The 14279-nt window shown below is 42.1% G+C and overlaps 1 protein-coding gene across 8 annotated transcripts in view; it reads left to right on the forward strand.

The window, feature by feature from the left end:
- The window catches only part of DENND1A (DENN domain containing 1A), a 478231-nt gene that overhangs the window by 277381 nt on the left and 186571 nt on the right, over positions 1-14279 (forward strand). The window lies entirely within an intron of this gene.

Here is a 14279-nt window from a genome sequence, read left to right on the forward strand (position 1 = left end):
TCAAGGATTTCAACGAGGAAGGGAAATGATTTGCTTTTCAAAATGATGTTTATTCTAAACCACTAGAACAGTATTACACATTTTATTATAGAAAATGTGGTATAAAAAGTATATAAAACTATAAAGAGGAAAATTAAAATTATCCACAATACCATTCTAAATTCAGCTAGTTAGTATTTTATTTTCCTCTTACTTTTAATTTATGAATATATATTTTGTATAAGTTTATATAATTAATGTGTTTTATATATAACTTTATGTTTTTATATGTCACTTAATATTATAGCATGGGGATTTCTATACATTTTTATTTACTCTCAGTAAGAAAAATTTTTAGTTTGCTACCTGTCATTCCACTGTTCAGATATATCATAACTTAGCCATTTTTCTGCTATCGTAGGACACTTAGATTGTTTATAATTTTTCACTCAGGGATGGATGAAATGGTAATATAAATAGCATTTCAGTGAACATCTTTATGCATAAGGTTTTATCTGCATTTTTACTTAGCTCCTTAGCTAAAATCCCTAATGTAGAAATGCTTGGTCAAAGCTATGAATCTGATGCCAGATTGCTTTCTGTGTGTCTGTACCAATTAGATAGCAATTCTTTTAAAGGATTTATTTGTGCTTTTTAAAGTGCCATTGGTTTGTAGATCTGAACCCTAAGCTCTTCCCTCCTCAGGAGAGGGCTTAAATTTGTACCAGAGAAAAACAGGGTGGGAGTTGGGGGGCTTGCCTGCTTTGCACAGGAGCTAAGCTCTCAGAGGGAAAATCTAAAGCCATATCCGTCTGTGATGATGCTTTGCATGTCTTAAAGGAAGTGCTACTTCTCTTCTTCTGTTCCCTTCATTTCACGTCGACGAGGACCACCTGCTTCTTCGCTAACTGTTGCACACTGTGCTATTGTGCTTACGAAAATGAAACAAGTTGGTTATCGAAAAACCTGTTTGTTTGACATTGAGAATCTTGATCAAAATAGACCACAGAAATCTGCTCAAATTTCTAATTTGACAGGACGGCCATGTGGCTCCTGCATTCTGTTAACAGTTCCTCCTTGTCATCACCCAGCCCTGAACACATACAGCACACAGTTTATGGACTATCTCGGATAGTGTATTTAGATGAGATTGAAGAGATTTCTTCTGTGTTTTACCTTTGTTTGTCAAGTTTGGGGGTGTATTCAAAACTCCCGTGTGAAAAATTTAAATTGAACACTTTCTAATAGGCCTTTGGTGCCAATTATTATAGAGTATGAAACACTAATCCAAAGACCATTTGGTCTCTTGGAGTCCATAGCTCCTTTCTGTCTCTCCTCCTGCCCACCAGACTGTTGTAGCAAGGCTTTTCCAGATTCCTTTTCATGTCCCTTTACCTTCAGCATTGGCCAAGTTTCTTGTCTTGCCCTGTTTTTCTTCTGTATGTGCCCCTTAGTCACCTTGTTGAAGGCTTTTTATTTCAGCTACCAAGGTAATAATGCCAGTCCCTCTCAGCTGCGATTCTAACAGTCGCATGCCTCTCTCTGAACACAGGTCCGTGCATTTCAAATGCCAATTGAACTTCACCTACAAATACTACAGATGTCTCAGACTCAGTGTTCCCCCAACACACAGACACATCAAGCTACTTCACTCCCTTCCAGTGTTCCCAGTCCCTGCGAATGGCACCGCTGCCTGTGGAGTCACCGAAGTGGGACACACTGAGCATGGCTGAGTGCTCCTCTTCCTTGTTCCTTCTTTCTAAATAGTCACCACGTCTCTGATACATCTCTCGCCCTGTTCCTTCCTTACTACCTTTATTAACATTTTTCTTCACTTTTCTTGGATTCTTATAGTGCCTTTATTCATTTGTTTGCTAAGCAAAATGAAGGCCTTTTATGTTCCACACATTTTGCTAGGTCCTGGAGGTAAGAAAGTGAATATAAAACTCAGTTCGTAGTCCTGGCATTTAATGAGTTGACCTCTCCTGGGTCACTCTGCCTTTAGTGGCCTGTCTTCCAGTTTCCCTCTGCACTGCCCCGAGTTCTCAGTCTCTTCGCTGCTACCAAGCCTTCTGTCCTCACTGTTGCTCGTGAGCCGGCGTGCTCACTGATCTCTAACCGTGCCCACGTCCCCACCCCACCCCACCCCCCCGCCGTCTGCACGGTGGAGGCTTGCCCTTCTCCAGCTCTTCTAAGAAACCCTCCCATTGTGTCGTTGGCTTTCACATACTGCACCCCTTGCAATGGGTGATAGTATATGTCCCTCTCCACCATCCCTTGGAGCATGAGTTCTTCAGGAACAAGGATTGCGCTTCATTTGCCTTGGTGTCCTCAGCACCTAGCATGGCCCAAGCAGGCGCTCTCTGGAAAGAGGGGTTTGGTGAGTGCTTGGGGAGCCGGGCTTCAGAGCGCATTTAGAGCCTTCCAGCAGGCACCACCGTTTTCAAAGGACCCAGCACCGTAAGGAAAGATGGACAGAGTAAATTTTTTTTACTTTTATATGATTGTAAATAATTTGAAACAAGACCTTTTGTTAGTAAAACATGCAACACAAAATATGCTCAAATCTTTAAGCTAAAACTTGAGACAGTTTTGCACTTAGGTGAATGGGTGCAGGTCGACTCTGCTCAGCCTTTGAAAGGCTTTGAGTGAGAACATACAGGAAGCACTGGCCAAGTTAAATCTTAGCCCTATCAATTAGCTAATGTAGGAAAGGAGTATTCCATGCTGAACTCCTATGTTGTCAGCACTAAAAGAAAAAGAAAAATAGTCACCCCACGCTTGAAGCCCGCTAAGACACTGCCTGAACAAAGTAGCATTTCCTGGGTGTGTTAGGCACCCATGAACTACCAGCCCTCGAATTTAGTCTTCTAGTCTCCTTCCATGGATTTCAGCTCAGACTTGGAGTGCTCGAGTTGTGCTTTCAGATTGGGTTTATGTGGTTCTCTTATACCCTTCAGATGAGAGGGATGCTTCCCATGAGATTTCTTCCAGGAACTATGGGCTGTGATACTGAAGGAGAAGCTTGTACCTGGGGCCAAAGGAGAGCTCTTTGGAGCAGGAGCTCAGGAAGGCTCGTCTCCTCCCGCATACTAGTTTTCTTACTGGCAATTCAGCAAAAGGCTTATTTTTGACTGTCTTGTTATTTTTTCTTGAAAGCTATAGGCACCTTATTATGCCTTTGCATATGTGCCAGAATTTTTTAAACTTCAAATGAATGTGGCAGATGTTCATAAAAGTTTAGAAAAAGCTACCATAGGAAGACTTTTTAACCATTTTTATGACACTCAAATTTGTTGCACAAAAAGAAATATAAAGTATAACCTAGCATTCTCATTTGAAAAAAGATTATTTTGGGGGAATACCTAATTCTAGCCTTCGTGCTCTTACAGGGTGTCCTTGTTATTTGTTAAATGGTAACCTCGTCATCCTAAAGAGTCTGTCTTCCTTTTACAGCAGTGATTTTCAACCTTTTTCATCTCATGGCACATATAAGCTAATGACTGAAATTCTGTGGCACACCAAAAAATTTTGCCAATCTGACAAAAAATATAATTGTAATTTTTATTCGTTCACACCAGACGGCTATTGTTGTGTTGGCTGTTGTCATTTTTTTTATTTGACAGTCTAAGGGAAAAGACGTCAGTGCCCCAACTAAATAGTCAGATATAGCATGTTTTTAAAATTCTTGCAGCGCACTAGTGTGCCCTGGCACATCTGTTGAAAATTGCAATTCTAAAGTGACATGTATATAGGTCATCATCATTCTTACCTCCTCTTCTGCCTTTTCTATCGTTCTCTCATTTAAGGAAACATCACTTTGAATCTAGTGGTAAGTTAGCACGACAGCCAAGGTTTTGGCATTGACCTAGTTTCTTCTTAGAAGAAACGATCATGTTAGTTGGCAACCAGGAAATGCCAAAACATGGCCAGATTACACAATGACTCTTTCCTTTTATTCTCTCAACCTCGTTTTAGTTCAGGAGATGTGGCTGTAGCCCCTCTTCCGTGCCATGTCTGGTAGCAAGTACCAGGTCATGTCTCATAGCTGGTGCTTCTCCTTTTTGATAAATGAAGACCTTCCTTTCTAAGCCTCACAAACAGTGCTTGGTATACACGCCTCAGAGTGACAGCAGGGTGTTTTCTATCATTCCTGGTCATGGAATGATCAGGAAAGGGGACGGAAAGGCGGTAACAATGATATAGTTCCAGGCAGAGGCCCAGGTTAGCCTGGAAACAAAGCCACACCTAGATCGGAGAGGCGGTGAAGGGGAAGGGTCAGCAGGTGGGCTCAGGGTTACTTGCTGCTTATGCGACCTTAGGCAAGGTAATTGACCTCTGAGCTTTTCTCTCACCTGTGAAGTAAGGGCAATGAGTATGTCTCCTCCCTAGCATTGTTGGAGGACACAGTGAAATAAGATTATTGGGTGCCTAGCACAGTGCCCGGCACCTAAAGAATTCAACAAAGACCAACAAGCATTGCTGTTTTTATTTCATCAGTGGTCTTAAAGCCATTTATATCGTTAAGTTGATGGCTTAAAAATTGTGTTTCAGGGACTTTTAGATTCCAAGGATGATCATCATCATCATTTCCTAGGGAAAGAGAGTTTGAACAAAATTATTTGGTGTCTGCCCTGTTTTCTCCTGGTTTGCAGTGCCGGTGGCATCCTATCAGGGATGGGAGTGGAGCTTTTGTAGAATTTGATAACTGCATTAACAGTCCTCTGCTTGACCACTCCCATGCTGGAATAACTTAAGGCATGATCCTTTTCTCTGTGTTTTAGTTTCTTTATCTGTAGTAGCAGTTAGTACCCATTTCAAGATTGTCTTAAGGATTACATAGATGAGTCCTGTTTATGTCCAGCATGTCTCGCCTGCGGTAGATGTGCAGTGAATCTCCCCTTCAACAGTAATGTTTGGAGAGCCTCCTGTGTAGCAGCCATGGGCCTATACTAGGAGCCTGTGTAGAATAGTGAATGTAATGTAATCCTGCCTTCATAGAGTTTTGTCTTGAGCAGATGTAGACAAGTAGAAAGTAATTGCAGTGAGTTTGGGATGCTGTAGACTCAGGGAAGGGAGACACCGAAACTAGCCTTGAGGGCCGTTCTTCGCAGAGGAAAGGAGTGCCTACACTGAAACCTAACAGATAAGTAAGACTTCATCCAGGGGACTAGGTAATGGCATCTGCAAAGGTCTAAAGTTTTACCCAAGGAGTTTTCCAGGAAGCATGAGTAGTTCAGTGTCTGATAGGAACACAAGACTGAAGGGAGAGGGGAGAGCTGAGGCAGGCAGGCAAGGGCCAGCCATCCAGGGCCTTGTAAGCCGTGTTAAAGAGTCTGAACTTTATAGGGCAACAGAGAGCCATTGAAGAGTGTAAATAGGGGAGGGACATGGTCAGGCCTTCTCCTTCTGGGCCATTAGAAACACAGTCCTTCCATATAAAATGCTTGGAAACTGCTTAACCATGTTAATAAAGTAAATTGATATTTGTAAAGATCAAGGTGATTCTTAAGTAAATTACACACCACAACCGTGTATATAAAATTCAGATGTGTTAGCGTCCCAAACCCAAGCTCCCGAATGGTTCCCTTGCTACCAAGCCATGGCAGAAGTGTTTGTAGCGATGGCTTTCTTCAAGGTTTTAAGCACCACTTTTACTAGATTCTGACTTTTCTTCTCTGTTTCCAACTACTTTTTATGAATTAGATATTCTTTCCACAGCCTAGTTTGTGGATATAATTTAGGTTACATACTAAGTGATAGTTCCAGGCAGTAGGAACAGGGGGAGTGAGACCCAGGTACCCTGTCTGCAGGAGCTCACTACCTCTCCTCTCCAATGCAATTTCAGGAGGCCTGAGATAGGTGCCCAAGGACACAGGCCAAGCTGACAGCAGTCCTCTCCCTTTCTCACCTTTCTGTATCTGGGAAGGCTTACCTGGGGCTCCTGGAGGCTGATTTTTGCAGGTGCACCAAGAGCTTGAAACCGTGCAGAGCCACCATCCTGAGGACAGCATCCAGGTGCCAAGTCCAAGTTCTTCTTGGTCTCTGTGATCCTTATTTTTCCCCCAGCATACAGTCTTTAATACTTCGTTCATTTGGGGGCATATTTATTTTTAAACAGTGTCATAATGAGTGAAGAAGAGTGTTCTTTGTTTGCTGTTACCATTTCACTTCTTTACAGGGCTCCATAGTTAGACATAGTGCACGCTTGTTAACGCTGCGATTGATGCAAAACTCTGAGCCCTATTTATATTCCTTTACCAGTGGTGACTTGCTTATGTGTCTTCACAAGAATGAGAAATTCCATGTGAGAGTCACTTTCTAGCGCTAAGTATTCATATTCCTGCTTTATAAGAAGGTGACATATGCATGAAAAATTCCACCTGGTAGTTTCAGTTGTAGGTTCCTGGAGAGAGCTTTAGCAAGGGAGGAGAGGGCTGGGAGGGAACTGACATATTCTGAGTCCTTGCTCAATGCCAAGCACTGTGCCAGTTGCTTTACCTCTTTTCACCTTTGAGCATTTCTCAGAATCTCTCTGCCAAGTATGAGATAGCCATATTTGCAAATGGGAGAAGCTGAGGCTCAGAGAGGTCATATAATTGGCACCTAGTGCCTCAGCCCCCAGAATGCCTCCTCTGTGCACCCTCCCATCAGGCTGTGTAGATTTTCCATCACTGCCCCAGTCCCAGATAGAGAGGCCCCACCTTTGGCCTTTGCCTGGCCTTACCTTCTCTGGGTGGCCTCTGGTAGGGGCGGGGGAGGGTGGCTGAGGCCAGAGGAAGGGAGAGCTCCAGTCTGGCAGCCTTCCGTTTCTCCAGAGAAAAGCTCTGAGTGCACTTATGGCCTGGGCTGGGTTCCTTAGCGTTCCCATGGCTCCGTTCTCTCATCAGTAAAATTAAAATTATATTATCATGCAAAACCATCGCATGTGAGTTTCTGTCTCCTCCAGAGCATTCAGGTGGTCCTGGATTTCACCTGATGGATTTCCCCTTGAAGCTTCCTCCTCTTTGCATCTGCATTTAAAATGAGTGTGATTCTTAAATGTCACTTACCCTAATGTTGGAATTAACTAATATAAAACAATTTAAAGCTGTAGTAGTAATTTATGTAATCAAAGGGAACAAGTGCTTCTGGTTGATTTAAGAATCTCTTGCAGTCAGTACATTTTCAGTCTAATCTGTTGTGACTGAAATGTTCTCTTGTGGGATGAGATAAGCCTGTTATATTTTAGAAAACACTGAGTAACTTTTGAGGGAGAATCCCAGTAGAAAATGTGAAACCATCATTGATGCTTTTGTTTTCCAATTTTCCCATCATCACCTAGCCAGTCATTATATGTAGTTTCCATTTAACAATGTTAAAACTCACTTCAAAGAAAACTTAAAGTTTACAAATTATTATTGAGAGAAGCTTGAACTAGTCTAATTCCTGTCAGATTAAGTAAGGAGCAGCGTGCCAGAACCTACATAGCAGAATGGAAAGAACTCTTTGGCTCTATGCTATGTGGACCTCGATTCAAATTCTATCCCCGCCACTGCTAGGTGACTCTAAACGTGTGCCCTTGTTTAAAGGAGAGATGAATTTAGCAGGGGGATAAAGGTATGGTTACTGTCACGGAGTTTGACCACTTTGTACAAAATTACTAGTATGTTATCCTCTTAGGAGATGCCTATTGGAAATATTTAATAATAATAATATCAACCTTGAATGAAGGTCTGCCAGCATGCATTGCATTTGAGCCATATGATTTCTAATTGTCACCCCTTTGCAGGAACTGCAGGTTTTTGCAAATGGGATGGTAAGGTGCCTCTTTGAGCCTCAGACTTCTCGCTGAAAAAAGGGGTAGCTTCTTCACTTCGAGAGTTTTTAATGAGGAGTTAATGAGAAAATTTAGTGCCTTCCATGTGTCAGGTACCAAAAAATGGAAGCTATTACAGTAGTTCCCTACCCTTATCTTCAAGGGATACAGTCCAAGGCTCCCAGTGGATGCCTGAAACCACAGATAGTCCTGAACCCTATACGAAGGTTTACAGTTCATATGGAAAAATAATATAATAATTAATAAAGAATGATACAAGAATAAACTGTTCTGCATACTCACAACTATAAACCTACTTTTACTCCACCCATATATGCTATGTTTTTTCCTATACAAATATACCTATGATAAAATTTAATTTGTAAGTTAAACACAGTAAGAGATTAATAATAGCTCATACAAAATAAAATAATTATAATTATGCTGTAATAAAAATTGTGTGAACGTGGTCTCTTTGTCTCTCTCAAAATATCTGGAATTTTTCACTTAATATTCCTGGACCCTGGTTGACTGCAGGAACTGGAACTGTGGAAAGCAGGGAGAACTACCATACATGTGTATCAATACTATGTGGATGTAGAACTGACCATTTTTCTTTAAAACAAGCTAAAGGACATCTGTTTAGGATTGGCTCTGCCCTCTTTTTCAGCCTCTTCTTGTATTTTTTTAATGAGTGACTTTTTATAAATTGACATTAGCTTAAAGGCACTTTTAACTGAGCATAGCCACATAGGACTGGTGACTTCTTTTCATAAACTCCTTGCAAGTGATTAGGGGCGGGGCCATTGGGCGAGCTCGGGAACCAGCAGCGTGATGATTGAAGAGCGGTACCCTTGGCCTAGTCAAATCCCACTTGGAATCCGGGCACATGTGGTTTTGTTTAACACCATGCTCAGTAGACTCATGGTACGAGTTTGTGACCATCAGGCATTTGTTGTTGATATGTGAGGTCACCACAGTAGGGGTGTTTGTCAACCAAATTAAACTTCCTCTTAATGACCTAAAATAATTGATTCAGAAGGCCTTTAAATGAGTCATGGCAATGTGTAAGCAAGCTGAAGCCCAGCATTTTCTGCACAGATTATTGCATGTTACTGTTTTGGGTCTTTTTGTTTGTTTGTTTGTTTGTTTGTTTGTTTTTTTGTTTGCTTTTGTTGGGAAAAATGGGGTTGGACCCGTAGGCTTTGGGGGCAGGCAGTGAGCCTGAGTTTGAATCCCAGCTCCACCATTTGTCTGTGTGTAACTTTGGCAAGTCACTGAGCTTTTGTGTTTGTGCGCCTTAACATTCCCATCTGCAAAAGGAGGACAAGTGCCTTAGAGTGATGATAATTCAAAACAATAAGACTAGAGGTCATGCACATTAGTAGGCCACCACTTAACAGTAGATATTATTATTAATAAAGTATTTCGAATAGGTATCTTTGAAGAAGTGAGCTTAATAATAATTTCATACAAAGTGGTCAAACTCTACGTAGTAACCATACCTTTTTTTTTCCCTGCTAAACTGATTTCTCCGTAAATTGCTGTCTGTCCTAAACTTAAACCTCCATAGAGAAACATGTGACTAAAATTGAAGTCTATAAGCCTCTCCTTACCTATTGTTCTTTTCTCAGCTGATTTCAAAATGCATTTAAAGTTGACTATCTAAGATGAATACGACTTAGGCTACCGCAAAGAAGTGGGTTTTTTTCCTTTGCCCATTGAAATCAGACATTAATGACCAGGCCACCATATTGTGTTTGTTTAGAATCAAAGGCATTGGCTCAGGGTTTTCCCTAAGTATGATGAACAGAGAGACTAAAGTTTTCTTTTGTGGTTGGAAGTTATCAACATTCCACAGGTTTATGTGTCCTGCCTAAAATTTTTTCCTCTATAAACCCAAATATCTGGGGGAAAAAAAAACAAAACAAAAACCTGGAAGCTTTCAGACTGGGACTGCCTAGATTCCTGGACATATCTTTAACCAAATAGAATATGTTAAACCTTGGCATCAATTGGTTTGAAAGATCCGGTGATAATAAATATATCCTGCCTCTTCAGCATTTTATTGCAACTGTTTTATACTGGCCGAATGGGTTAAATTATGAAGCTTGATAAGTACATATGCACACTACCCATCCTTAGCTTAGAAGGGAAAAAAAAAAAGGAAGAAAAAGATAGCTATGATTTTGGAAGTCATCCCAATTTTTAAAAATAAGAGAATTTGGACATTTTGGCATATGGGCTTTTTTAAATGAAATTTCATGGAACTGAAAACAGTCAATTTTAGGTTTCCAAAAATTGTTTTGATTTTCATTGGTATAAATTTGCTGCACATGGTTTTAGGGAAGTTCTGAGAGATGCAGTTGGGACTTCGGGGTTGATTTTCTCTCTTTTTTTTTTTTTTTTTTGAGATTTGTGATTTATCTTTTAAAAGATTATTTTTTTCTAACTCGAAGTATCAATTGGAGGAGACAGAGTTCCATTTCTAGGACAGTTTTTGGTAATGACATTGTTAAGCATTGCCAAACAAGTGGACTTTGGGCTGAATTATTGAACATCATTTCAGCACCATTTGGACACTGCAGAGCAGATTCCTCTCCCCCCATCTCCGGGGTAGAATTGCGAGGCCAAGTGATTTTGGCTGTTCCATTAGCAGCAGCTGCTGGTGATAAGCAGCATGAGAGTCACCTGTGTAGGGTCAGACTTATTGCACATCAAGGTTCAGCAGTGTTGGAAGAGAGGGAAGATGCCCAGGAGGGGGCTCCAGGCCACCTGCTGTGTGAGGATCAAAGGGTTGAAAGGTCAGAGGGCGCAGCTCCCTTAATCATATCTGTCTGTGCAATAGCTATTTCAGATTGTAAATCTTGGTGATTTCATTAAGTCCTCCTGGCTGCTACTGGGGCATTGAAATAATAAAATTTTATATCTGTTGCCTTTCCTGCTTCTGGCATCCAGGCTGATACATTCTCTGCAAAATGGGATGTCTTTATGAAAACCTTTCCTGGAATGGTCAGAGCTGCCCTAATGAAGGTTCAGATTGGGAAGTTGGGGTTCACAGGACCTCATCCTCTGGAATAATTTGTTTAAAGAGAAAAAAAAATCACTCGAACCGTTTAGCAGCCATTGGGATTTTGGTGGTATCTCTTTTCTGTAAAGCAGGTCACCAAATACGACCTATTGCTAAATGCTTCATCTTACGCACAGGAGGAGAGGCATGCTTTTCCAATGCTCCTGTTTAGGAAATAGCCCCTGTTCTAATGACTCAGGGGCCTCTCTTTTGGGCAGCCCCTAGCAACTGGACAGACATTACTTCCCACTCAGCAGACCTTTCGGGTATTTCTAGAGACATGTCTCCTGAATATGATTTTCCAAATATTTTTTCTAGATCTTAAAGTTGTTATGGATCTTTAGGGCTCCTTGGCTCTTGGGCAAGACAAATCACAGTAATGGCTACCCCTTTACTGCCCATATGGTTAAGACCCCCTGTAGTTTGTTTGAAAAGTTAAGAGATTTTCACAGTGAAGGTGCCATTTCTGAAATTTAAAGTGTTCCTTTTCACCGGGAGATAAGTTCACTCTGATTAAGTCCGTAATTCTCACTAAGCCATGTTTATGGGGGCAATAAACAATGTTTCAGTGTGCTTGTTAAATTGGGTTTCCAACCTCTCCACTCTTTAAAAATTGACATTTCAAATAAAAGGCAGGTGGAGATGGGAGTCCGGGTTTTCTGTGCTTAGTGATGAATGAATGATGGCAAGTGGCAGTTATGTGGGAGGAATGAGGCCCTATTTTATGAGAAGGTGACCCCAAACCATTTTGGGACTAGGGAATCAACATCTCTTTATGTCCCCAGTGAAACTCTTAAATTCAGGTCTCATCATTTCAAATCAGACGGATATTGTTACTGAAATACTGCCAGATGCATTACATTCATTATTTAATTTTCACAAGTCTACTCTAGTAGTGGTGGCCCTATTGTACAGATGATGAAGTCTGGACACAGAGAGATTAAGTAACTTGTCCAAAGTCACACAGCTAACAATTATCAGAACTGGAATTCAAACCCAGTTATTTTGTTATGTGAAGTGTTTTTGTGTGTACAAAAGAAAACTATGATACTGTCCTGCTTTTATTTGCTATTGGGTATCTAGCCTATGACAAGTCTATCCATGGAGGTTACAAGATATATATGTGACCTAGTCAGTGTCCTCAGTATTTGCTAAGCCAGAAAAATAGACAGAGCTACACAGATATGACAAAGGGACCAGGCATCCCACACTCAAGTCATAGCTACATTATTACTCCGGACATGAGGGAGGTGCTCCAGTTTTCCCTTCTGTAAAATGAGAATAATAATACTTATTCTATGTGGTTACTTTGAAGATCAGATAAGATAATATATTTAAAAATATAATATTAAAAATTCTGCAGTACTTTATAGATGCGGTACTTTATTAAACATTATCGCAGTATATGTGAATGTCTTAAGGTTAAAACAGTCATTTTAAGGGAGAAGTGACAGGCATACATGAAACAATTAGCAACACCACTAAAAAAGTTTTAATTGCGAATCCAAGTGTATGTTGCCCACTGTGCTTGGCTTAGGACCAGAGAGAAGTAGTCAGGACGGCTTCATAGAAGAGCAGGGTCTTGCGGGACAGAGATAGTCACGCTGCTCTGTGCCTGGGCCACCTTCACTGCTTACCATGTGCTCTGCCACCTCATCTCTCGTTTGTATTTTGCAGCAGCAGTGAAAGGTGTTGACACCTTCTTGTCCTTTTTTACTCATAAGAAAACGGACTCTCTGGTAGTGTGCAGGGTGCTTCAGCTTAAGGCAAAACACCAGCAGAGTCAGAGGTGTTCATGGGCTCACCCCTCCACTCGGAGGGCAGGGAGGAGGCCAGGCCGGACTTGTAGAGTGTGCCCCTGGCAGAGCTGGCAAAATTAAGCCCCTAGAAGGAAACTGGCCGGCACTCACCAGGCTTCTGGCCCGTGGCTGGTTCTGTGGAACACAGGGCCTCCAGCTTCTCCTTTCATCTTCTCCCCCATCCTGAGGGGCAGGATCCTGACACCCATCTCACAGAGAAGGAAGTCGATGCTACAGGAGGTGAAGTGCCTTGCCTGCAGCAGCCGAGCTAATGAGTGAGGGAGCCAGGACCCCAGCCTTGGGGACTTCCTGACCAGCCAGGGAAGGGAATCAGGCAAGCCGTGTGTGAATGGAGACTTTCCACTAGTGAGGTCTCTTCTGCATATCATTGTGCCTTTTCTTAGGGTTATTGGTTATAATTTATCCACCACTCCCTATCCACGCCCTCCCACAAGTAGGCTGGGAGCCCCTTGGGTTTAGAAATCATGTTTTAGTCATCTCTCTGTTCTTAAGACTCAGCATACATAAAGCGGACATAGGTGACTGACTGATGCGCGACTGACCAAATGAGCAAATGAATGTGTGAGTGAATGAATGAATGTCCAGTGGACAGATGGTCAGAAATGGGGAAATGGCCCCGTTGCTGACCTGGGTTGGAAATCTCTGGATTTGTTAATGAGAGTCAGTGCTTATTACCTTGTGAGGAGTGGGTTTGGCCTGACCCGAGAGGTGCGTACAGCATCTCCCTCCCCTGCCAAGCTTCTGTTTCTGTTTAAAGCACACTGGGAAATTCCAGCGGTGTTTTCAGGGGTCCTCTGAACTGTCGGGCTTGGATTTTTAATTTTGTGGAGCAGGAAGGAGCAAATCAGTGACTCCTGGCTCCAAAGAAAAACCACTACGTTTATCAACTGCTTGGCAGCTCTGTGACCTTTGGGGCCTGAGGACGGGAAGGAAAATGTCACTCTTCCCTCTGTGTGTATCCGAGATTTCAGGAGGGAATAAAGGGTTTAGAATAGCCGAATATTTGCTTTTCCTCTTCCTGTCCTTTCCACTTTCCCTCTGATTTCTCTTGCCTTTCCCCCGGGAGGCCACCAGCTCCCCATGCTGTTCTTTGTTCTCTGTGCGTGTATATGAGCATGCATCTGAGCACGCTTTACATGTGCTCCGGAGTGGAAAGAACAGTGGCACGCGGAACCCAGATTCAGCTCCTCCTTCTGACAAATGCCAATTGTATGAACATGGACAAACTGTTTAATTTCTTTAGCCTCATCCATCAAATGGGTGTGATACTCTGTAGGAAACCCTCTCCCCTGGGAACTTGAATGGAGCCTGGGCCTATCACAAGCTACTTAAGGACTCTACTCCTCTGGTACTTGCCCAACAAATATTTAATATTACAGTTGCTCAATATCTTTATTGATTGAAACAATGTGTCAGAGCAATTAATAAGATGAGTCGGGCAGTACAGAGGGATTGGTGTTCAGTTGGGTTCAGCGATTAGCTCCGCCGCTTCTGTGCCGGGGGACTTTGGACAAGTTACTTTACTTGCCTGACCCTCAGTTTCCTTGTCCCTCCACAGGGGTGTTGTGAGCATTGCGCTCAATGGTACATGTGACGGGTCGGGCCATGGGAG

The sequence above is a fragment of the Pteronotus mesoamericanus genome, unplaced genomic scaffold, assembly GCF_021234165.1.
Source record: "Pteronotus mesoamericanus isolate MK-2021 breed Mesoamerican mustached bat unplaced genomic scaffold, CSHL_Meso_final contig_78, whole genome shotgun sequence".
NCBI lineage: Eukaryota > Metazoa > Chordata > Mammalia > Chiroptera > Mormoopidae > Pteronotus > Pteronotus mesoamericanus.